Genomic DNA, 26,183 nt, shown 5'->3' with positions numbered 1-26,183 from the left:
CATCAACTGCTAATCAACACCAAATCTCCCATGTCACACAGCCTAGAAAAGTACTGATAATGAATCTTCCCCAGGACTGAAGAGCCCTTCACTTACTGAAACTTCAGTTGCCTGCTGAGGCTCCCGATCTTTGAGAATAAATATACATTAGATGCAAGCAGAGCACAGAACAAACTCCAGAGATAGTACAAAGTGAGCAGACAGCTTGCAGGAGAGACCCACAGACCACAGAAGACTCCCAGCCCCTCCAGCAGGGAGATTTTCTGAGCCAGGAACTGGTTCAAAGAGATGAGCTACAGAGACAGTCTTCTAATCACTAGCTTTACATGCTCTGAGATTGACACGCTGGTGGACAGCCTCAGATAGCAGCCCCAGATGCGATGGAGAACATAACTCCTCCAGAGGCCAGCTTGGCCCCAGAGCTGTCCTCCGCCAATTCCTGTGGCCACAGGTCGACTGGCTTTTTGCCTTTTGTTTGGTATAAAAACCAATCCAGAAAACCCTGCCTGTAGGCATGCCTTGCAATGCTACTGTGTTGTCTGACCTCATTTTCATTACCAGAATGCTCCAGACTCTCTGCCCTCCTCTTGCTCTTCAGCTGACCCTTTTCTCCAAAGTAGGCAGACAGCATACATTAAAAAACATTTTGATTATGAGGAGAACGTGGAGATGAGGATCAGTGTTTCTGATGCCAGTGTTCCCCTAGAGCATCCAGACATCTGGATGCTGGTGGAATCTCAGAGAAGATGCAGCCGTTGGGGGAGCTCCTGGGGTCTGATTGGGCTGGGTCCCTCTAGTCCTGCTCACCCCTTTCTCTCCTCCAGAGGCCGCTGAGATTCCGCCCCTCTGGGTGCTGGGCTCTGAAAACCACTGCTTCGCTCAGTTGCCATAGTTCAGACTTTGTCCTGTAGGCTGTGGTGGAGGCTCAATTGCTCCCATTTTTGTGAAAATGCGCATAATACAAAAAAGACAAAGATGTATTCTGGACTATGTGCTTTGAAAGGTGGTCCCCAAGCAGTGCTCTCTCCAGCCCCTCCTGTACTTTCTGACTGAGGCCTCCCCCTTCCCAACCCTTGAGAATCCTCCCAGAACCTCTTCTGCAGCTGCCTCATCCACCTCGTCCCTGGGGGCAACCCTGTCGCCTCACAAGCAAATGAAGCCTGAGAAAGAGAGGAAGGCCCTCCTTTCAACAAAGCCCCAGGCTCCTGTTTGCTCATTTGGTTAAAACAAAAGTCTCCAACTGCCGCCCGCAGCACCCTCCCTTTGAGAGTTCAAGCTCAGAGCCACTGAGTAATTTTTATTGTAGAGCAAACAGTTGCTTAAATAGGTTGTCTCCGAGTGGTCATTATCTCCTCCTCCACCTCCACCTGCCACAGATTCCCTGGGTGCGGCCTCCCAGCTGCTGTCAGACCCGCCCACCGCTGCCAGCCCCTGTATAGAAGCAGAAGCACTGACACAGCAGTGGAAGTGGTCGAATGATCTGGAACTTTTAAGAAAGCACTCCAAATGCGTCGTGACACTCTTAGCACTTATAGTGGAGGGAGGGATGGGGTCAGCTTTCTTCCTCGGGGAAATTACCCAAATAGGTTTTAATGTATAGTTTGTGTTGTGATCATACAAAAAAAAAAAAAATAAAAGATACCCTCCAAACTGAGAGTTTCTTTGGCTGAAGAGGTCCTCTGGGGTTGGCTGTCTCTACTGCTATTCTGTTTTCAAAGAGAACCGGAGGGCGGTTTTCCAGGAAGCTGCTCCAGGACCCGGCCTCTGAGCTCCCCTCCCAAGCCTACCTGCCTGCCATCCACCGACTTCCTCCTCGTCTGCCGATCATCGCGATCAAGCTTCCTTCTCTGCCGATCGTCGCGGACCCTCCCCACCCCCTCCCACCCCACGTCTGACTCCGTTGTAGCTCCTTCCTCTTTGCTTCTCTCCAGCTCAAGCAGAGAAGCCCTTCCGAATCAGAAGCAGCTTCGGCAAGCCGTTAACAGTAGATTGATATCTAATACAAAGCGTTGCTCGGTGCCCTTTATCCTATTGCCCAGGTTGGGCCCAGCCTTAAGCCCACTGCACCCTACTCCAGCTCACACCCCAGCTTTCTGGGTTGTGGCATATCCCAGAAAGGTAATTCCATAGAATTAAAATCAAGGGTTCCAAAAGTTGTTTGGGGCCAGATTTTGGCAATGTGCTAATGGGTGTTGTTTCCCTATTTTCTGAAAATAATTTTGAGGCGTTGCAGAGGAGACATTGTTACTTCCTAACACATCTAGTGAATTATGTCCGAATATAAGGAAAGCAGGCTAGTTGTAAAATCTCAACATCTGCCCTAATTTACTGGCTTCTACACTAATGATGTTAATTGCACTCAATATAACCTATTGTTGAATTCCCTCTGGATCTTGGAGAAACTATCAAAAACAATGTGAGATGGATTTAGTGTGTGAAATCCAAAAGACATTTTTCTTTTTTTTTTTTTGCTTTGCCTTTTTATTAAGTTAGAATTTATAATTCTCAATAGCCCATATGGAAAACATTTCAAGTGATATGAATGAAATTATCTCCTGAAATTAATTTCTCACATAAAACTGAACTGAGTGAACCCTTCTCATAAGCAGCTAACAGGTAAAGAATATCCAGTGTGTTAACTTCAGTTTTGGAATAGTCTTTATATTAAATAGATTACTGGAGCAAATAGCCCAACTAACTTATTTGTAAAAGGCATTTTAAAGGTGTATGTCTCTGAAATCTTCTTCTGCACCTATCTTAAATTTCAAGGCGCAGTATTGTAAAGTATTCTTGGGTACCTGCCACCATTTAGTGTTGTAATAAGAGCAAAGCAATAAGAACTTCTCTGTAGATTTCAAAACCAAAAGCTGGTTACTTGCTCAAAATATATTTATCATTGGGGAAAAAGGACTTAACAATTATTTCCCCTAATAAGAGTTATCAATATTTTAATGCTTAACATGTCCTGGGTACTGCACTTTATAGGCACTGACTGACCCTCACAGCAACTTTTTAAGGGAGTCTTATCACCTTCTTTTTACAGATAAGGAAACAGAAGAGGTAAAGGCTCACGCTCAAGGGTATGTGGTAGAATCCAAATGGAACCCCGTCTTTTTTCACATCACAGAAGGGTTATGAAAGCAAGAAGATACAAAAAGGGATGTTTGGGAGGGAGGGTTGCTTTAGCTATTTTTTATTTTTACTTTTATTTTTTATTAAAGTATAGTTGATTTACAATGTCTTATTAGTTTCAAGTATACAGCAAAGTCAGTTACACACACACACATGTACATATATTCTTTTTTAGATTCTTTTCCCTTGTTTAGTTCAGTTCAGTCATTCAGTCATGTCCGACTCTTTGTGACCTCATGGACTGCAGCCCGCCAGGCCTCCCTGTCCATCACCAACTCCCAGAGTTTACTCAAACTCATGTCCATTGAGTCGGTGATGCTATCCAACCATCTCATCCTCTATTGTCTCCTTCTCCTCCCACCTTCAGTCTTTCCCAGCATCAGGGTCTTTTCAAATGAGTCACTTCTTTGCATCAGGTGGCCAAAGTATTGGAGTTTCAGCTTCAGCATCAGTCCTTCCAATGAATATTCAGGACTGATTTCCTTTAGGATAGACTGGTTGGATCTTCTTACAGTCCAAGGGACTCTCAAGAGTCTTCTCCAACACCATGGTTCAAAAGCATCAATTCTTTGGTGCTCAGCTTTCTTTATAGTCCAACTCTCATATCCATACATGACTACTGGAAAAACCATAGCTTTGACTAGACAGAGCTGTGTTAGCAAAGTAATGTCTCTGCTTTTTAATAGGTTACTATAAACTACTGAGTAAAGTTCCCTGTGCTATACAGTAGCTCCTTGTTGGTTATCTATTTTATATATAGTAGTGTGTATATGTTAATCCCAATCTCCAAATTTATCCTCCCCACCCCCTACATCTTTTCCCTTTATTAACCATAAGCTTGCGTTCTATGTCTGTGAGTCTCTTTCTGTTTTGTACATAAGTTCATTTGTATCAAGGGTTTGTTGTTGATGACTATTTTTAATGTGGGCAGAATTTAGTGACTGTTGAAGAGCTAATGTTTGAATATTGTTAGAGAAGATCCCAGAGGAAAGAGCTGGGCCTGCAAGGAAAGTAAACTTTTATTACTGTGTTGTTTCAGAAGGCTTGGCAGCACGAGTTACTCTCACGACTTGCCTGTGTTGCTCTGTGACTTAATCAGTATTACACAGAGCCACTTAATCCTTTTTATGGCTTAGCTTGTCTTGTAATGTGGTTGTACTGCTAATAAACCCATTCATAGAAGTAATGTACCTTTAAAAAATTGACACCACACTCTGTTTTTATGTGAGGACACTTTGTGCAAGTTTCTCTGATATCACAGCATTCGTTACAACACAGACACTAACAACAGGGTGACCTGGTAAAATGAAGAAAAATGAAACCATTTTAGAACAAGTATTCATTGCACTGTCTTCTGAGATTCTGATTCTAGGCTATGAGTCCTTTTGAATCATGGGTTAAAAGCTTCTAGACTGGTTTTTTCTCATGATAGACATCAAGTACTTCTATAAATTAAAACTATAATAATTTAAAAAATGAAAATTAAAAAAATAACTCAATCTTAAAAATGTGCATAGATTTCCTTTTCTTTTCTTTTGCTAGTAAAGGCAATATTGATTATAACCTCTTCTGTAAACCTTTTTATAGTTGAATATCCAGAAAATCCAGCAGTTTTAATTTCACTAAAATAAGCACGCTTATCTCGAAGAATTTTAAATATGACATAATAGTGACAGTATCTGTCGGCTTCCTTTGAGAATCAATTAGCAGCTAAACAACTATACAGACCCTGTAATGATATGTGTCTGTGGTATTTCTCCAAATTACCTGGAGCAAGGTAAATGGCATGAGAGCTGTGGTCACCAGGGAAAGCATGAAAGAATATACCACACCAGCACAAAGTTATTCAGGAAAAATCTGTAAAGAAAAAATAAGTGTCTGAGACTGCAAGGCAGCTGTTTCAAATAATAAAATATCATTTGCATCTCTGCTGAGGGTTTTGGTTCTGTCGACTGGTTGTGTCCCATGCATTTTTCCTGAACTTGCTGCTCATTTTTTTGAGCTTAGCCAGTTACGATTAAACCATCAAGTAGGTACACTTGTTTGTTTCAGATATATGAGAGACAGTAAAGCTTCATTTCAAATAGAGATGCCCAAGAGGAAAAGGTTAGAAAGTGTTGTGCAAAGCTGTGAAATTCTGACTAGCAATTTAAATTGGAATCAGACAATTCAGCGTGAATAGGGGAAAAAAAAAAAACCCTCACATCCACAGCGTGCGCAGTAGAGGGGGTGAGGGACGGCAAAGAGGTTTTATTTTTAGAATTCTTTTCTAAGTCCTTTATAAGCATCTCAATCTTTGTTAAAAAGAAACAGCAGATATGCACATTTTCCTTAGGGGAGCATTTTTTTTTCGTATAAAATTTTAGTAGTTGGCTGCCTAGAGTGCGGTTTTTTGTAACAGAATATACAAATTGTATTTTTTATGGTTCCTTATTTATAGTGAAACTACCATTTTAATAAAATGATTCACTTAGATTATTTTATGGCTTTTCATTACAGATCTTCATATTTTTTCATTCGTTCTTCTCTTTCTCCCAGTTAAAATTAAAATGTTCGACTCTGCAATTAATCCCCAAAGGATGTGATTTTGAAATGCTTTTCTCTTTCAAAAACTTGCTAAAATATCTTTCTACAAATAATAAAGATCAAAATCAATACAAACCATTTGGCTGCTCATATAAGTCATCCTTGGGCTGAATTAAACATTACTCAAAGCAAACAGTCATCATTTATCTAGAGACGAGGAATTAAGTAAACTTAGTACACAAAAAAGAACAAACTGCTTTTACCCTTTCCAAATTACAGGTGTGATACACTGGTACCTAATTATCATTTTATAATATGCAGTATCTTATATACAGTACAATGCATTGTTTCACAATTGTAAGCTGCTTTATTTTGTTGGAGGGATAGAGGTGCTTTTGTTTTGAATATGAAATATTATAACCTAAAGACTATTCTAGGAAAGACTTTTTCATATGATATGTGCCATCATTTGTCTTAAATCATGAAGGAGATACACTGTATTTAATGTGACAAATGTTAATGAAAATTCTTAGCACTTTGCATCTGGCCTCTAGCAAATCCAGTTTAAAGCAACAGGGTTTACATCTGTGGAGATGAGGATGCTGAAATGTATCACATTATATGAATGTCTTTTGTACGCCTGCTAGCAACCTAAGAGCACGGTAACAGTCAACTAAATTTTTATGGTTCTAAAAAAAGTACCAATATTAATTATCTCTTATTTTATTTCAAAGTTATGGTCAAAATGTTCAACAGAACTGATGTTATTAATGTAAAATTAATCTGCTAAAATAAGTTTTAAATTAGAGATCTTAGTTAACACTGGAAAATTCAAAATCACATTCTCTTTCTTTTCAGTATGTTATTGCTGAACCATTCCATATATTGCTTTGACAATATTCTGTGCATCTAAAATACATAAATCAAATGAGATTTCAGTTAGAAAATGTGTGTAAAGGAAAAAAAATGCAGCTTTTATTATTAATATGTATTTTCACAAACTGTGTTGTGGTTTAAAATGTAAAAATATACACATGCAAACACACACACACACAGTCTCTACCTAATTTGTTGAGTTAATGTTCCTTCTCAAAAAATATATACTTTGAATAAGATGAATTAAATATGGTTGGTTGGATTTTAGAATGCAATAAAATGATTACATTAAAAATGACCATATTTAAGGGGAAAATAGCTAAGTTGGGCTAATTTATTATTACTACTCATTGCATTTAAAGAAACTTGGACCAGAGATCAAAGTGCATTTTGATTTGTTTGAAAATTGTAAATGACCCAGTCCCAGATTTCCAACCCCATAAAGTTAGAAAGCAGTCTGTGAGTACTCTCTGCTCTAATCAAGAAGGAAGGGGCTTCAGCTTCAAATGTCAATGCTGTAAACATGTTAAATCTGGAAAATATTTTCTAAGCAAGCAACCATGTGTAAAATTTACTGAACTTGTCATGAAAGGGCTGCAGCTGCAAACCTGCAAACTTCTCACTTCCATGAAGACTCCAGATGCCAGGACAGGGAAGCAAGATTTTCATCGTGGGTCCCCAGCTGTTGTACCTTAGAGCATTGCCTGCCGCCATCTTTTAAACAATTTTTTACCAGGTAAAGAAGCTGTGATCATTTAATACCAGGAAAGAAAATCCTGGCTTCCTTCAGAAGGTGCTCCATATAATTTACTACAGCATTGCCAACCCAAACATTCAACCATAGATTGAGATTTGCAATCCTTCCAGCTGCCCAGCTAAACCAAGTTAGTTTAGCAAAAGCTTTCAAAATGCAGAAGGAAAATAACCAGCTAATTATAGAATTAAGCAATTGTCATGTGCTGTTGCCAAAAAAGATTCCCATTAAATTATACTTATGCATTATTTTATGAAACTTTCCGAAAAATATGTTTGCTGCTTATAACTAAAAACATCTTGGGATAAATTTAAAACTTTGCTTTACTACAGAAACATAAAATCTGCCAGATATCATCATAAACAGAGACAATTTGACGAATTTTAAAAAATTACTAACACTCCTTTTAACACTACTAGCATTATATGTGATATTTACAATATGCAATCTTCTTTTATAATGTAAAGTGTTTTTAAAATGAAATCTGCACTTAAATGCCAATATCCTCTCCTTCTGGCTTCTCACTTTATGACACTAACATAGGATCTCATTCACCAAGCCAATTGAAATTTTAATAAAAGAAAGCAGGAGTTTCTAATAAACTCCTGCAGTGAGCTGATAATACTAAACATCTTTAGCAGCATGGTGTTTTTTATTATTATTTTAGCTGTATATTAATATGCTAGTATTTGTAAACTCCCCAGTGCCACTAGATTTATTTCAGAAACCTTCACTACATTCCTCCATTGTGAAAAGTTTATCTGACAAAGAAAAATTCTTTTTCGATGATTTTCCACCCAATGACTACTCAACAGGAAAAGATATGGCTGACAAATGTGTTGCATCTATGCGTTCAGTCCTGGAAGAAAGAGTAACTGATTTTACTTATTCTGGTGCCAGTTCTGGGCTAACCAAGAAAGCTGGTATAATCCATAACTGCTAGAGAGGCATTATTTGGGCTTTTGTTAGAAATGTAGCAAGATATACTGAGCTACATCTTTCACGACCATGTCTCCTTGCTAGGTTTATCTTCTAGTCCATCCCTCTATACCTTCAGCCCCAAATCCCCACCACACCTCCCAACTAGACTGCCATTACTCTTCTATTGGAGCAATAGGGGCTGTGGCTGCATAGCTTCCACTTAAAACATAGTATGTAAGGATCCATGTTTACAATGTAGTTTGGATATGGAGTTCAAATAAAACCATGGGGCACAGTTTTTATAACACTGGATACGATGCAGAACTGTCACCATCAATAGCAGTGAACTGTTACATATACTTCATGTAATGAGTCAACAGTTAAATAGCATTTACTGCGTGTCAGGTACTGTTCTAGCCACTTGACATGTATGAACCTATTCAATCCTTTCCACAGCTCTGTGTGGCAGATATTATTACTGCCCTCACTTCATAGATAATAAAACCAAGAAAGGAACTTGCCAATGTCATGCAGCTTGAGAATCTGCTCAAGATTCAAGCAAGAAGTCTACAGAGTCCAACTCTTCATCCCTCTGCCTCTGTAAACAATGTTGTATGACAACTGAAACCTTTCACTGGTACCACTTCTCTGAATAACACCTATTCCATTACTTCTTTGCTGCTTATGCCCTATAAGTAAGGACAGATATCTCTGGTCTTCCTAATTTTAAATTCAGGAAGGAAAGTAAGTCTTCTCACCCTCAATCACTATCACTCCTTCCAAACTGATTACGTAAAAAGTGTCAAAAAATGTTCATTGTTGGTATTCTTAACATCATATTGAAATAAAACAGGAGTAAACCAAGACATGCTGGTTTTATGGCCTTTGTGAGGCTTAGGACAAAGCTCATAAGATGCATAAGCTGACAAGAAAGGGATCCTGATACAAAATTTTAAAAAGCAAACTTTCTTTCAAGACATCAGAGTCAGGTTATAAGGCTTGATGGAAAGACCACCATTTGAAATGAGCATTCTGCATAGATATCCATGGTGGCCCTGGGACCAGTTTCAACTGGGCTGGCCCAGTGAGCAAGAAAACATGTAGGGCCTCATGGTCTGGCATGGAGAACCCTGATGACAAGAGCACACATTTTATTAATAGCACACATTTTATTAATAGAACTTTGTTTCTTCCAAAACCAGGATAATGAATCAACTCAATAAGAGAATAGCAGCCCTGGGGGCTAAGGTTGGGGGACAGTTCAAACAGATGTACAAAATGCATCGAAGTTGACCCCCCCAAAAAAAAATCACGTCTACTTTTTTTCCCAAAATTTCTTGTCTTCATCTTACGGCCTGGTATTGGTTTTGAGCAGACTGCCATAGAGGGGAGCACCTTGACATTTCTCAGATTGCAACTCAAATGTGCTCACATTACATTACTGCCCAGTATGGCTCACAATATTCCATCATATTGTCCATTAGATGTTCTGGAACTAGTTTCCGCAAGCAGGCTACTAGAAGTTACAGGCACATTTGAAAAAAATAAGGTAACATTTGGTGATAGAAATACCATATATCTTTGTTTAGAAGTAGTGGCTTGTATTAAATTTAATTACTTCCCTTGTGGCTTTAAATCAAGGGCAGCTTCTGTTAAATTTAATTACTTTCCCCTGCGGTTTACATGGCAAAGGTGTCACTGCTTCTTGCCGAGTGCTTCTGGCCAAAGTGAAAGCTTGGGTTTGATTTGCTCCATAATACCAATGCTTTCTCTCATAATTTTACTTTCTGCCTCTATCCAACAGTACATTTTTGTGGACGTTTTATTCATGAAATCTGTCTTTAGTATCTTGAAAATTATTCAATTAGTAGAATGTGACTGACAGCTGAAATCTGAAGAAAAAAATTTTTTTTTATAAATTTCAACACAAGATAGGCTGATTTATTTTTGCCACTTTATTGTACAAATGACTTTATTTACATCACATAATCGCATAAAGGCAAGTTTTCTTAAATTTTCTGAATGGGGCAGTTATTATTCCTTTGATTTCATTAGTGGTACGCTCAAGCTAACAATTTTTACTACTAACTATGTCAATACCCATTTCAATGGCTTAGGCCCCCGCAATTGTAGCTACCTGACAATATTGCCCTTCACTGAATTGCCATTGCAATGGTTTCACAGAAGTGAATTCCTGAAAGTTTGCTTCTCTCATGATGAAGTGGATCTTCATTAACATTCTGAAAATGAAATGCAGCTTCATAAAAAAAATAAGGCAGCTTTCAGACCATTTTAGAATTTCAGAGAAATTTTGCATTATCTTTCCCATGATTCTATGCTGATGTCAGGCTGTATTTCAAATGAAATGACAATGAAATCATTTCAATTCCATGCAATGTGCAAAAAAACAGTCAATTTTTCACTTGGCAAGCTGAAGTCTAAAGTAATTAAGCACTGCTGTGTGGGAGGCAGCTTCCTGCTCTGAAGTCAGCCTGAGATAATTACCATATTAAAGTCAAAACATCATGTGCCGCACTGATAGATAGATGGATGGAGAGATTGGGCATCTATTAAATGATCCATTTTGTTATGCTTCCTGGGAAATGTGCCATTGATGCCAATTAAGAAATATATATTCCAAGTGAGTATTTCTAAGTGACAAAACTTCTATCCGGTAAATTGAATTTATTATTTACTGATCATGAAGTACTTAAAGTCATAAAATCTGGATAGAGAGCAACCTATGAGGAGAATTACATGCTCTGACTCGGTTTACAAACCCCTCATTACCCAATTGCCACGTTAGCATAAAGTTCTTCACGATAAGATTTGTACCCAAGGTACTAACTTATTTCTGTTGTGAAAACTCTAACTGAAATATGATATTGCACATAAAAGATAAGCATTCAGAAATTTCAAAGACCCAGACAAGTTAAATTTAAATTTTATTTTTCGTATGTTTAAAAGAAAGATAAATGAAATATACTTCAAAGGATAATCTTTCTTAAGTATCTTTAAATCTCTGCCCACGTTACTGAAAAATGAAATAACCCCCAAATAGCAAAGATGGATAGTAATTTTAAAGCATATTTCAACTGAATGCACTGTAGCAAGATTAAATTATCTTAAAATTCTTAGCAACCTTGTTCCTTAAAAGTTCATAATTCATTAATATTCCTTCTCCAGTGACCAAGTATATTGTATTATTTGTGCTTTTAAAGTGATTACTGGTTAACAATCTACTAAGCAAGCATTTGATTTGTAATTGAAATCTGCCCCCTATATATCAAAGCTCACAATCAATTGCAGCAAACAATAAAAGTTGATTTTCATGTAAATATTAGTGGAAGAATAAAAGAACATGTCAGACTCTCTAAAAGAAGAGGGCATCTCCAAGTCAGGATCTTTTTTTCAAGTAAAGAAGAATAGACACCTCTACTTCTGCAGTGAAGGTTATGTTTGATCTTCTTTAACTACTTTCTATGGGATTTATTTGCCACCTTTTCCAGTAGCTTATTGATACCATAAAGGATGGAGCACTAAAGTGATATCCCTTTAAAATCAGAGGCAAGAACTTTGAGGATCAAAACTAATATTTCTCTTGTTGACAAAAAAGAGTAGATTTTCAAATACAAAAATCCACCCATATAAAGATTAAACAATAATTAGTTTCCCAAGGAGGTAATCTAAAGAATCAATAGGCTGCCTTCATATCAGATTCCATCCATGCCCTCTGGCAGATCACTTGATCTGGGGTCCCAGGGAGTCAGGGAGTCATTTGAGTGAGGCTGGCATTGCTAAATTCCAGGCCGTTCTGATAGACAGTTTCAGACCTTCGGTTCTATGTGTTTCAATAGAAATCCTAAAATGAATGCAATTTTAAATGATATTGTGTAGGGGAAGAAGGAAAAATGAGGTTTTTGTTAAGACTTGTTTTTGTGTCCTGGGATTCAACAGGAAAGTTCACTAAGTGATTTACCATCATCTCTCCCACATTGCTAGCAACAAACGTCATTCTCTTAACAAGGAATGGATAGAAAAATAGAGCAGAAGGAATAATAATAGAAAGGAGGAAAGAGAAACATTTCCTTTGATTCGGTGTATATATCTGTATGTTTAGATACAGACGTAAACACACACACCCAGGGACACGCAAACATATAGTAAAAGTTTTCTACTTTAAACCAACGAGGAAAACCATCTGAATTAGTTTAAAATGAAGATAATATTTGTTTTATTTCATTCGTAACAAGAGTTAACATTTCCTAGTAAACTATGAAATTTTGTCCTAAAAGGAAGATCCACAGTTAAAAAATTAGATATCACTTTTTAAAGTTTTTTTTTTTTTTTTAATTTAGAGAGAAATATTTAGTCAATTTATAACACATTCTAAAACAAAATGAGGCAGACAGGCTTCAGAGCAGGACTAGACTGCGTTGCAGTGGATGGGTCGGATTAGAAAACAGAAAGAAGCGTAAGTCCCTGGTGGCTGTCAGGGCTTCGGGTGGGGGATGCCAGCCCAGACCACTTGAAGAGCACTAATAACCCCAATGCTGGGGCTTATCTGAGGCTGAAAATAAACAAACCGGTTTAGAATGGACCAGAGAGTGGGAATTTGGTTTAGCTAATAGAGCTCTGGTCTAAGAGTAAGGAGATCTAGTTTTCTATTTCTGACCCTGCCATTGAATCACTTTATAAATTGGGATAGTTTAGAACCCCATTCTTTCCTTTTTCCCATTTGTAAAATGGAAGTGATAATATACCCAGCTTACTCTTAGCAAAGCAGAATTAGCAAACAGTTGGAGACAGTGAGTGTATAGATTCAGAGCAAGATTAGCTCTGGGAGAATTTTCAGTTCTTCATTGTGGATTCTAGCATCATTTTTGGCTGCCAAAATCCAGGTGCTATTTAGAGAATTCAACTTCAAACAGTGCATTTATTTTCTGCCCTTTAAATGTCCATGGTTTTGAGGGTTTTTTTCACCATATTAACTGCAACAGTGAAATTAGATTGTTCAGCTTCAGTTTATAGTCCATTTCATTCTTTAATTTCTGTGTTCAGAGATGATGAGTTTGGTTTGCATTCACAGTGTTCCAGGAAAATAGCAGATAAAATGGGTTTTCATTTGAAGCACTTAAGCTTCATGAAAAAGATCTGGCTTTACCTATTGCAGTGGAATATGGTAAATATAAATTGAATAATACATGTGAGAGCAGTCTAAGCTTTCCTAAGGAGAGTGTCCCTAAGCGTCGTCTCCACCTGCCCCCAACACACAATTTTCTACAACTTAAGCTAACTTCCAAAGTCTATTTTGATATATTTTGATTATGTATTGGAAGGTACATTTTTAAAACAGTTTTCCTAACATGCTAAACAATGAAATAGATTGATTCTATCTCAAACCCCTAAATCAAATAAACAAGACATCAATGCACGTAACCTTTCATTCACACTTCATCCACCACCTCATTCTTTACTCTCTTGCACTTCACCCATGGTAATCTTCTTTCTCTCAACAAATGTCATATCCAGTAACTCAATCATACATCTTAATCAAAAGCAATAAGTGTAGCACCCGACATGAAAGAGTACCTATATAAACATAGTCTTTGGTGCCTTCAAGTCTCTCTCATACTGACACTGTTAACACAGGACAGCACTTCTCATCACTAAAAACACACCCTTGAATTCATTAAGTGTTCAACACTTTCTCTAACATCATGGAATGACAGCCAGCAGCACTGTCATCAGATTTTAAAGCAGACTGGCACTAACGAAGTTTAGATTTCAGAATTAAGAAGAGATAAGAGAGTGTTTCTTTTATTATCAAGATAATTCCCCCAAGTCACTAGAATAATTACCTGACCCTTAAACATTATTTTTACGTGTAATCTGTCCAATCGCTCCTGGCAACTACAGCGATAAAATGGGTGCTATTCTGTCTTCAAATTTCAAACCTAGGCAAAGAAACAGGATTTTTTGGTGGGAGGTGCTAACAGATTTTTATCAGATAGAGTATCCTGCAATTTCATCAATGGCATCACCTTAGAAAGTATGACCATTTCACAGTGTGCCTGGATAGGTTAAAAAATTTAGGTATTTTCTTCCTTCTCATATTTTTACAACTTAATTTGCTTCCTAATCGTAGTAATAGTATCCTGATTGGATTTTAATATCCAAGTGGATACAGATAGAAGGAAAGAGACTAACATTTCTGGAGCCCCTCATACAAAGTAGAGGCCTTGCTAGATGCCCTCACATGTCTTGTGTCAATTCTCCCAACATCTTTTGTTAGGCCAGTATCATTTCTCCCTATTTTTACAATAAGGACAGTGTGACTCAGCGTTAAGCAAGAAGATCACAAGCTAGAAAATAGGAGTGCCAGGCTGGATTACATATGGTGGGCTTTCAGTAAATATTTGTTAGTAAACTTATGAATTCACATCTAAATATGCTTTACCACATGCTAGGCAAAAATTCTCTAAATATAAAGTTTAAAAATTCAGATATTTAACTTTGAACTGCTCAGGATTTTGCCCTTTAGTTTCAGAGTAGAGTATCCTATCGGATTACCTTCTATAAACTACAAATTAGATATTATGTACCCACATTCTAAGAATGAGAGTAAAGAATCTGCCTACTAACGCAGGAGACACAAGAGATACGGGTTCAATCCCTGAGTTGGGAGGGTTCCCTGGAGTAGGAAATAGCAACCCACTCCAGTATTCTTGCCTGAAAAACTCCACAGACAGAGGAGCCTGGTGGGCTACAGTCCACGGGATCACAAAGGGTCAGACATGACTGAGCAACTAAGCACAAACAACCATAGTGCAAGGATGAGGAAATGAGATTCAGAGAAACAGTGTTCATACAGCTAATAAATATCAGTACCAGGGTCACACTTAGATTATCTCATATTTGAAAATTTATGGGGATCAATAGACAGGGTATCACAAACCAACAAATTTACATTGGAGAGAAAGATGATGCTTATAGTAAACTATATATTTTTTTTCCAATCTGTGTCTCTCATGGTAATGACTACTGAGTTGAGTATTCTGAAATCAAAGTAAGAATATTGGGTTCCAGTCCTGGCTAAGCCTCTTATTACAGAGACTCCGTTTTCTTATGGAAGAAATGGGAAGAAAAGTATCTGTTTCTAGTTTGGCTTATCAGTGAATCCCTGGCATCAGTGCCTAGAACAAAGCAATCTCTCAACAAATTTTGTTGAGTAAATAAATGAAATGATTATGTCACATATAAACAGTACTTGTTCTAAGTAGATTTAAGAAATGCTAATCTTAATCCTCTAGACTTTGGATTTTTGTTCTTTTTTTTTTTTCTCCGTTGAAAATACAAGTTCCTAAATACTTACTCATGGAAAGAAGCTGCCTTTTTAGTTACTCAATACTGTACTTTTATAATTTATCTGTTAATAATTCATTTGGGTTCATTTTTACACTAGTCTTAAGCTAATAGTTGTCTTCTTCCTAAAGTCATTGCAAAGATTTGGGTCAAGAATCAGCAAACTTTTTCTGTAAAGGGCCAAATAATAAATATTTTAGTCTTATGAGCCCTGTGGTCTCTGTCAAAACCACTCAACTCAGTCATCGTAGCCCCAAATCAGCCAGATTACATATTAGTGAATGAGCTTAGCTGTGTACTTGTAAAACTTTATTTAAAACAAAAAAATAGGCGGTGGACCAGATTGGCACACGGGCTGTATGCCTTTGCCAATCCCTGATCTAGAGTCTAAGTGACCGTCAGAGAGTGGCATGCTGTCATTTTCATGTTACCTCTGCAGGCATGATTAGTCCCTCAGTCACATCGGACTCTTTGCAACCCTTTGGACTGTACCCTGTCAGGCTCCTCAGTCTCTGGGATTCTCCAGGCAAGACTATTGGAGTGGGTTGCCATGCCCTCCTCCAGGGAATCTTCCTGGATCCAGGTCCAGGGATGGAACCCCTGTCTCCTGTGGCTCCTGCATTACAGGTAGATTCTTTACCAGCCGAGCCATTGGGGAAGCCCCATGTTACCTCTAGTGCTTTGCATATGGTTAATACTCAGTTCTACTTTACTGAGCTATAAGAACTTTTTGAGCTACGCTAGAAGGCAATGGCATCCCACTCCAGTACTCTTGCCTGGAAAATTCCATGGACGGAGGAGCCTGGTGGGCTGTAGTCCATGGGGTCGCAAAGAGTCGGACACGACTGAGCGACTTCACTTTCACTTTTCCTTTTCATGCATTGGAGAAGGAAATGGCAACCCACTCCAGTATTGTTGCCTGGAGAATCCCAGGGATGGCGGAGCCTGGTGGGCTGCCATCTATGGGGTCGCACAGAGTCGGACACGACTGAAGCAGCTTAGCAGCAGCAGCAGACATAGTATTAGGCATCCTACAGAACATAAAGGAAGAGAAGATAGTAGCCTTAATTGCTTATGTTCAATAACCCACCCACATGAGCAAAGAGTTTATCAAGAAATACTCCCAGGAGGGCTAACTTGGCCACTGGGTCCCTTCATAGCACTAACACTAGGCAAAAGGTATCATAACAGGATGTTTCTCCAAGGTTTGGGGGCACAGTCATTAATTTACAAGATATTCAAGTTTCTGCAATAATGAACTGTGAGCTATAACATCGCACAAATGCACACAAAGTGAAAGTTGAACACATCAGGAAAAGCCTTTAGCAGGAGCTGATTTCAGAGCTGGTATTTGAGAACAGGCTAAGTAGAGGAGGAGAAAGCATCCCAGGTAGGAGGGGAAACATATGTAAAGCCTTAGAACAAAGCAAAGTAAAAGACAAGCTGATTAGGTTACATGAAATAGTTGGCTAATAACAAGAAACAATATTAAAGAATTGTACAAGATCTTGCTTACTCAAAGTTACTCCATTTTGTACACATTATTTAACTTGAGTACTGGATCTACAGTCTAACAAAAAGTTCTAAAAACCTGCTGCTGCTACGTCACTTCAGTCGTGTCCGACTCTGTGTGACCCCATAGATGGCAGCCCACCAGGCTCCCCCGTCCCTGGGATTCTCCAGGCAAGAACACTGGAGTGGGTTGCCATTTCCTCCTCCAATGCATGAAAGTGAAAAGTCAAACTGAAGTCGCTCAGTCGTGTCCGACTCCTAGCGACCCCATGGACTGCAGCCTACCAGGCTCCTCCGTCCATGGGATTTTCCAGGCAAGAGTACTGGAGTGGGGTGCCACTGCCTTCTCTAAAAAGCTAGCCCTGTGGAATGAGATGATTTGTAGAAATAGATCTTTTTAAGCACCTCTGCCAAAGGTGAATTTTATCATGTGATGGGTAGTACATTGATAGCAACAAGGGAGTTAAACTTGTATAGAAATTTTGTGTACTTACAATATCTTTAACCAGCTGAAGTTCCATTATGTAAAATTCTGCATAGGCAGAGGAATGTCCCAAGTAAAAGACCCAAGCACAACCAGAATTTCCTAGCCTTGCCAGCCATGCTGAATTCCTATCCTTCTACACATTGGCTGGTCACGTGGATGCCCCTGTACTGTCTTGACCTGACAATTTTGCAACAGGCAACATCTATCAAAATGCAGCTAGCTTCAGTGGGCAGGTAAAGTTCAGTAGCCAAATCGCTTTTCTTATTTTCAGTTTTATAGAAAGAGGAGTTAGTTTTAAGGCATGTGGGAAAAAAAACTAACTCACACGCTCCCTACTTGGAAAAGCCTCCTGTTTGCCCTGGGGTTAGAGTTTTGGCCTTTCCTCATGAAAAGCTCTTCTCACTGCTGGGAATACTCAAATGTCTCTCAGGTCATGGCAATACATATAGCTCAGAGATGGGGATTCTCCTTATCATTCATCCTGGACAAACAAGGATTAGGGTAAAATGTGAGAAGAAGCCTTGGTTCACAGATTCATTCAAGAATTTAACTAATAGTTAAAAGAAAACTATGGTTCCTGGAGCTTGTCTTGTGAAATACACATTAAATCTTCCTAGCAACCCCAGGGCACCAGTTTTCTAGTTTTGTGCAGTCTCCAACTTTGCATGACTCAAACAATAAAATGAAGAAAGCTTTTATCAGTGGAAGTTAACATTTAAAAAACAGAGCAAAAGAACAGAAACAAATGGACAATAGTAAGACATATAATTTTATATGGCAATGAATTTTCTCTAAGATTCTCTGTGGTCCCTTAATCTACCACACACTGAAGCTTTAAAATCCAAAATAACCCATTACCTGGGACGCTTGAACGGGTAGATGGAAAACACTTCTCAGATTGACATGAAGTACAATTAGTAAATTGCTTCATTTCTTTTAAAACACAAGCCTTTTACTGGCCTTTTACTGGAAGACTGTGATGGAATTTCTCTTTGATGGGAAACAGAGAAGCAAGTGCTTCAACTGAGCAAAGGCGCCAGGAGGAAGTTCCAGTCTCTCATCTTTCACGGAAGATCTGCAGCATGCATTTCTGAAGACAGAGTGACATCTAAAGGGATTATGAAATAGCCAGGGCTGCTCTATGGCAGCCAAACTGACAAAGTCAAGGGCATGTCATATTTTGGAAAACTGATGAGTTTTCAGGTTTCCTGTGCTTGATTGTCCCAAGTAACCATGAAAAGAGGATCAAATTCCGATTTTAATGACGTGCCTCAGGGTGCCCTCAGGACAACTGCCATTTTTATCTTAGATTCTGCAGGTCCTCAGTGAACAAAAGGGGGGAAAATCAGCTTTGAATAGATTCCTTACGCTCTTGTCAAAAGTAATCCAACTCTGAATATCTATATCCCCAAATATCATCACGCGGGCAGTTTTTATTAACCTGAAGAATTAATAGAGCAGAATATTTAAAATGGGGTTTCAGTTATTGATTCTCCAATTAGATCTTGTGTTCCCTAGGTGCTGTGTATAATAATGGTTTTGCTCAGTCTCCCGCACTCACTAGCTCGCTCTGGCGCACTCTCTCTCTCTCTCTTCTCTCTCTTCCTCTCTCTCGCTCTCTCCTCTGTCTCTGTGCCTCTCATAAGCATGCATGCTTTGAATACACATGTGGTGCATAATGACCAGATCTGGGAGGCGAGGCTGCATTTGTAGATTCTGATTATGCTTTTGAAAAATATCCTCGATCCCCAAATTTCGTCTTTTCCAAGCTTATAATCCCCGCTCTTCTTCCTGCTGCACAAAGTAATTTTTATTTTGGAGTCGGCTATCATAATACGCAGCAGCTTAGCCGGAGAGCAGGGCCCGTGTGCTTGTTAACAGCACCCTGATGTTAACAATGAACTAATTACTTTTACTACTGATGTGCTCTGGGGCATGATTTTCTTCCTGTGTGGTTTCCTACTGAACAATTGTCATTACTCAATCAGAGGACTGAGTAAAGCAAAAGCAAAACAAAAAGGAAAAAAGTGAACGCATTTTCCTCCACAGGACTGAAGCCAGAGTCCCACATCCTCGATCTCGTTTTTTCTCTGCCTTCCTTAATTGTGCATTCCTTGGGAAGTAGGAATGCCGTCTGATGCATTTTTACTTATTTATGAAAAATAGTATAAAATCATGCAAGGCTCCCTGGATACTCTATCACATTTATAACCATGATGCCCCAGTGAACTGCTTAAGCATGGATCAGCTGCAGACCGAGAACTTAACTCTTTCTTCTTTACCAAAGCTGCGTCAAAGTGGTAAAACAGTGTGGGGTGTATTCCCTTTTCGATAAAAGTGCCTCTGGAAAGAAGTATGTGTGTTTCTCCATTCACACAATAGTATTTTTGGTTTTATTGGAGTTGGGGGGCATGAAAGGGAGGGGAGCAATGAGAAAGGACCACATTAGCCCAGAGAAAGTGATGATCAGAGAACATTTACAGAGGGAGATCATTTGCAGCAAAAGTGTTATTTTGCCTGAAGATAGAATTTGCTCACATAACTGACTTTCTGTGATTGTTTTTATATAAAACACCCACCCTAGACCCATTCGCACATCTACCCAAACAACAATATTTCACTTTCACGTCAAAAGAAGTTGGCATAGAAAATTCATCAAAACATGGATCCTGAGGCATTGAAACGATACATAATGACAGGACTTTTCAGCTAGTCTTAATAAAGGAGATTAAAGCAACGTGTAACATAAGATGTGTGTTAATAAAACAAGTGGTGAAAAATAACCAATTGAAGAACCTAATAATAAACGCATATCTTTACATTTCAATTAGCTTTTTGCTGATGCTGTCTTTTTTTTCAACACTTACAAATATATCACAACCATAGAAAAATGGTTATTAAGCCAGAGTGTTCTTGAAAATATGACTATTTCAGTTGCCATTTTAAAATAAATAATCTTTCTCATACGGTAACTTCTCATTCAAAGCTACTGCAATTAGAAGAAGAATCAATCACTGTGTGTTCAGACACCGCTCAATTTTCTAGAGCTATTAGCGCCCACAGTCTGCCTCAGAGGGTTGGAATTCTGAGCAGAAATCAGAAAGGTAAAGGCTGGAGATGCAAACTGGTGTATATAGGGTGGCTAAACAGTAAGGTCCTACTGTATAATGCTGGGAATTATATTCAATATCCTGTGATAAACCATAATGGAAAAGAATATGAAAAGGAAGGTATGTGTGTGTGTATATATATGTGTGTGTTAGTGTGTGTGCGTGTGTATGTATAACTGAGTCACCTTGCTGAACAGAAAATGTTAATTCAACTATACTTCCATAAAAAAATAAAATAAAGAAATGTAAAAGCTGGGATGAGACATCTTGGGGGGGGTGGCAATAGTAGTTAGAATAGCCTTTATTGGTCCACAGACACGTGTTTATGATCAGCAAGAATTCAGCTTCCTATTAATAATATCCCTTGAACTTTGTTGCTAAAATATTTCTTCCAAGTGTGAGTCAGATTCTTGGTTTGAGTCTTTTGTTCTACCAATAGTTATTTTCACACTAAGATGCCGAACATTTAGCTGTTTCCCTGCAGAAGAAACGCTGAGCTCACAGAATAGGACTTTGTTCCTGCTTCTTTACCCAGCTGAACAATAGCAACGTGAAAAGAAACAGTAGAAGTCAGAAAGCAGAATGATGGCATCCTTTGGCTATTACTCTATATTCTCCTCATCGTACAAAGTGTACATCTGGTTTAGGTCTTGGGTCCTTGTTTCTGTTGCAATATCAGAATGTTAGGAAGTAGTTTTTACTTATAAAAAGAGTACAACAGAAAGCCATGAAAGCTGTATCAGTATAAATATATCTAAAAAGGATTATACTAAGTTATAATACTTAGGCATCATTCAACGCTTTAGATAGGATCAGAAAATCAAATTTGGGACAGTGCATTGATCTGATGAAAGAACAAAAACCCTAAAATATCTCAAAATTTAAAATCAGAACATTACCAGAAGTATGCTGGCTTTTTTTTTTTTTTAATGTTATAAGCCCATGATTAGAAAACAGATAATTTAAGGATTCATAGTTTATTTCACTGAGAGAAGAAAAAGAGCATGAGAGCAAGATCACTTCAGAGTGAGGCGGCCAAATCTTTCCAAACTGATTTTATTATTTAACCTCTGTGGATTTTTTTCTTCTATAGTCTAGATGATCAGCTTGATTTAGACATATCTTTTTTATCTTGGTAAATTAAATAAGGCTTGAGCAATACAAAAATTTAAATAATGTTTTTATTCTTTAAAAAAGGTTATCTCAGGAGTTTCTTTACAAGTTTATGTCTGAATATTTCAACCTTGATTTTGGACTATTATGAAACAGATGCTTTTGTTACTGTTAAAACAATAATCCAAAATATTTCCACGTGTCACATACAATAATTTTTTAAATTATATACGATTCAGGTAAAATTGGTATAGAAACTAAAATGAAGAGAAGAGTTAAGCAATTATCTCCATGGGTTTAATTCCATGAGCCTTCCAAGGCTGAAAGCAGAGTCTCACACACTATTTTCTCCTTAACAGGATAATGGCTATTAACGACTCAGGGAGAGTAGCTAAGAAGGGTGTTTTGAACAGACTGAGATCAGCTAAAGTCCTCACAAAGTGAATGACACAGACATTGATCAATTCCCTACCAGCTATTCCCACATATTCACCCCCATTATGATTAGAAAATATAAGATATAATTACAATGTTGGCCAAGTGAAGCTGAACCTATTTTATCCTGTTACCAACAACTTCCATTCCTTGCCATACAACCCCCAACACACCCAAAGAAGGTATATTTTCCTAGCTCTAATTTTAACTTGAAAAATCACACCTCAAGAAACTCAATATCCTTTTTAAAGAGTAAGAACAATCAAAAAGATGCATAATATATTCAGTTCATAGCAGAGTGAATCATTGAGGTAACTTCGAAGATATGAAAATGTATCTGTTAAAGCTCAGATTTGGTTTTGTCAGAAGTACAGTATTAAAAATAGAAAGTTGATTATATAACTTTGGGAGGAGAAAGTAAGGCATTAGCAAACAATGAAAGAAGGAAGAAAATAAATCCAAATGTCATCTTTATGAAAGTATAAAGAAAGGAGGTACACCAGAACAAGAGTGTAAGTTTCCAATCAATAGCTAATCCACAAAAGTGATAGATGCATTTTCTTTGGAATTAATGAAGTACAAGTTACTGATAAACATCTGGAATTACCTAGCACCTTCTCACAAAGCATCACCCTAGGCAACTTTATTTCTTATCATGACTGTGGATTTAGAAGAGCAGATATCCTTAGCACCGTTTTGCAGAATGACAAAGCTGAGGCCTATATTTAATTTCCTAATGTTAACATCAAATTAGCCCTCTTTTTTCTTTTTTTTTTAATACCCAAAACTCTCACTTAAAATATAATACACAGTATATGTTTCTTAAGTCGTTTCTGAAAGTTGAAACAATTTAACAACTAACTATGGAGGTAAGTACATGTTTTAAAAAATAATTCTCCAAGTCCATTCCAAACTTCTTTGTCAATTATTTTAATTATGGATACTACTAACAATCAAAAGACTATCTCAGATTGGTCAAGGTATTCATTCAACAAATAATAGTTGACCTCCATTGTGTAACAGGCATGCAGATATAAAGATGAATATAACACAGTTTCTGCCCTCCAGAAAATCACAGACCAGTGGATGAAAGACAATGTCCCTATAATTATAAAATTCCAGCATGGTGGAGCATTGACATTCAGGCCAGCCGTATTTCCCTAAAAATGGGTAAAACTTCACAACTGTTTCCCCTAGAAAAGTTCCCATGGGGTGGGTGGGCATTTTCCCCTGACTCTGATACACAAGTCTTGTTCTCTGATCCTCACGATGTTCCATAAGCTATCAGCTGCTGCTGCTGCTTAGTCACTCAGTCATGTCTGACTCTCTACAGCTCCTTGGACTGTAGCCTTCCAGGATCCTCTGTCCGTAGAATTTCCCATTATTCCCACTTCATGAACACTGGAGTAGGTTGACATTTCCTACTCCAGGGGTGGAGAAGGCAATGGCAACCCACTTCAGTACTCTTGCCTGGCAAATCCCATGGATGGAGGAGCCTGGTAGGCTGCAGTCTATGGGGTCGCTGGTCTTCTCAATCCAGGGATAAAATCCAGGTCTCTTGTGTCTCCGGCATTGGCAGGCAGACTCTTTACCAGTAGCGCCATCTGGGAAGCCCCAATAAAATGATATGATAAGTGCAATAATAGAGAGCCCCAGGATTTATAGTAGTCCTAAGGAAGTGTACCAAATGCAATAAAATGGTATAGGAGCAGTTCAGAGTTAGCTTCCTGGAAGGGATTCTCAGCAGAGGGGTATATTGGGGGCACCCAAGACTGCCTTCGGGAGAAGGCAATGGCACCCCACTCCAGTACTATTGCCCGGAAAATCCCATGGATGGAGGAGCCTGGTAGGCTGCAGACCACGGGGTCGCTAAGAGTCAGACACGACTGAGTGACTTCACTTTCACTTTCCACTTTCATGCATTGGAGAAGGAAATGGCAACCCACTCCAGTGTTCTTGCCTGGAGAATCCCATGGACGGAGAAGCCTGGTGGGCTGCCGTCACGGGGTCGCACAGAGTCGGACACGACTAAAGCAACTTAGCAGCAGCAGCAAGACTGCCTTCAGATTTTATGATTCTCTAGGAGAATTTATAATAAACTTAGCAAATATTCATAGCTATGAGTTATTAAAGTGAAATGATATGAAGTGAAATTGGCAAAAAAAAGGCATGCATGTTGAGAAATCCAGGGGAAACCACAAATGAACTTCCAGAAGTCCTCTCCTAACAAACTTAATTCTCCCAGCAATGAATGTGGCTACACATACAAATTATTGCCAATCAGAGAAGCTTGTTAGATACTTGGAGCCCATGAATTTTCCTGGGGGATACTCATTTAGGCATCCTTTGCCTAGAATGCACAAATATTCCAGAATCCCAAAAGGAAAACAAGTGTTCAGCATAAACCATATCATTTCCATAAACAGCTTAGACACTTATCGGTTCTAGAAATGACTGGAACCCTTCCCAAATCCAAGTTTCCAGACACCACTCAAGGGACAGCCTTGCAATCAGGCCTTTCAAAAGATAGCCATGAGGCCTACTATGTCAACTAGTTTTTATGCAAGGGATTAACATGAATAACTTCAGACAAGGAAAAAATAGCTAGAAGTTTTTAGGAGTGAAAGGAAGATCAATCGGGACTTCTCTCGTGATCCAGCAGTTGGGACTTTGCCTTCCAAAGCTTTGGGTGAGGGTTTGATCCCTGGTCAGGAGGTAGGATTCCACATGCCTCCTCACAGCCAGAAAAAAGAACCCATAAAACAGAGGCAATATTGTAACTAATTCAATAAAGACTTTTTTAAAAAATGGTACACATCAAAAGAAAAAATAGATCTAAAAAAATAAGAAAGAAAGATGAATTAAATAGGAGACTAGGACAAGAAATGACCTGGGTATGGACATATATAAGGACACTAGTTCCATGTTGCTGAAGAGCAGGAATTAGCTGGCTGAGGTTAGATCATGGAACCACTTTCAAGTTTAATAAGTTTAGGCTTTATCCATAGAGGTGGTAAAGTAGGAGAGAGACAAGGCCAAGAGCTGTCTGGAAAATCTAATATTTTTAGTTGAAGAGTATCTTGAACAAGAAATTTCTCCTCTTTTCCTGATCTGCCAAAGCAATAGTGTGTTAGTAGCTTAGCCGTGTCGGACTCTTTGCAACCCTATGAACTGTAGACTGCCAGACTCCTCTGTCCATTGAATTCTCCAGGCAAGAATACTGGAGTGAGTTGCCATTTCCTCCTTCAGGGGATCTTCCCTACCCAGGGATCAAACTCCTACATTGCAGGCAGATTCTTTACCATCTGAGCCATCAGTGAAGCCCAAAGCAGAGACTCAAGCCTCAGAAGCCTATGTTCTAATCCCAGATCCACCACCTACCAGCTGTGTTACCGTGGAGAATTTAATTCCCTGGGCCTCAATCTTCTTATCGCTGAAAATGAATAATAGCAACTTCAAGGCCGTGTATGTGAGAACTAAATAGGTTACCTATATTTCATTAAATAGAGACATTGTCAACAGAATATACATTAGGAAAAATAATTCTCCCAATTACAGTATGACTCAATGCTTTCTCACCACTTAAAATTTTTATTTTAGCTATAATTTAGATATAGTTTTTCTTCAGTATTACTATAATATTGGAGTAAATATACATGTAAATATAATATTACATGTGTAGTAATTACAAAATATAATACACATATAAAAGGAAACTGCAATGAAATAAATTGGTTTCTCTTTACAAGGAGATCCAACCAGTCCACTCTAAAGGACATCAGTCCTGGGTGTTCTTTGGAAGGACTGATACTAAAGCTGAAACTCCAATACTTTGGCCACCTCGTGCGAAGAGTTGACTCATTGGAAAAGACCCTGATGTTGGGAGGGATTGGGGGCAGGAGGAGAAGGGACGACAGAGGATGAGATGGCTGGATGGCATCACCGACTCGAT

The sequence above is a fragment of the Bos javanicus genome, chromosome 3 (assembly GCF_032452875.1).
Source record: "Bos javanicus breed banteng chromosome 3, ARS-OSU_banteng_1.0, whole genome shotgun sequence".
NCBI classification, from domain to species: domain Eukaryota; kingdom Metazoa; phylum Chordata; class Mammalia; order Artiodactyla; family Bovidae; genus Bos; species Bos javanicus.
This window is presented reverse-complemented; position numbering follows the sequence as displayed.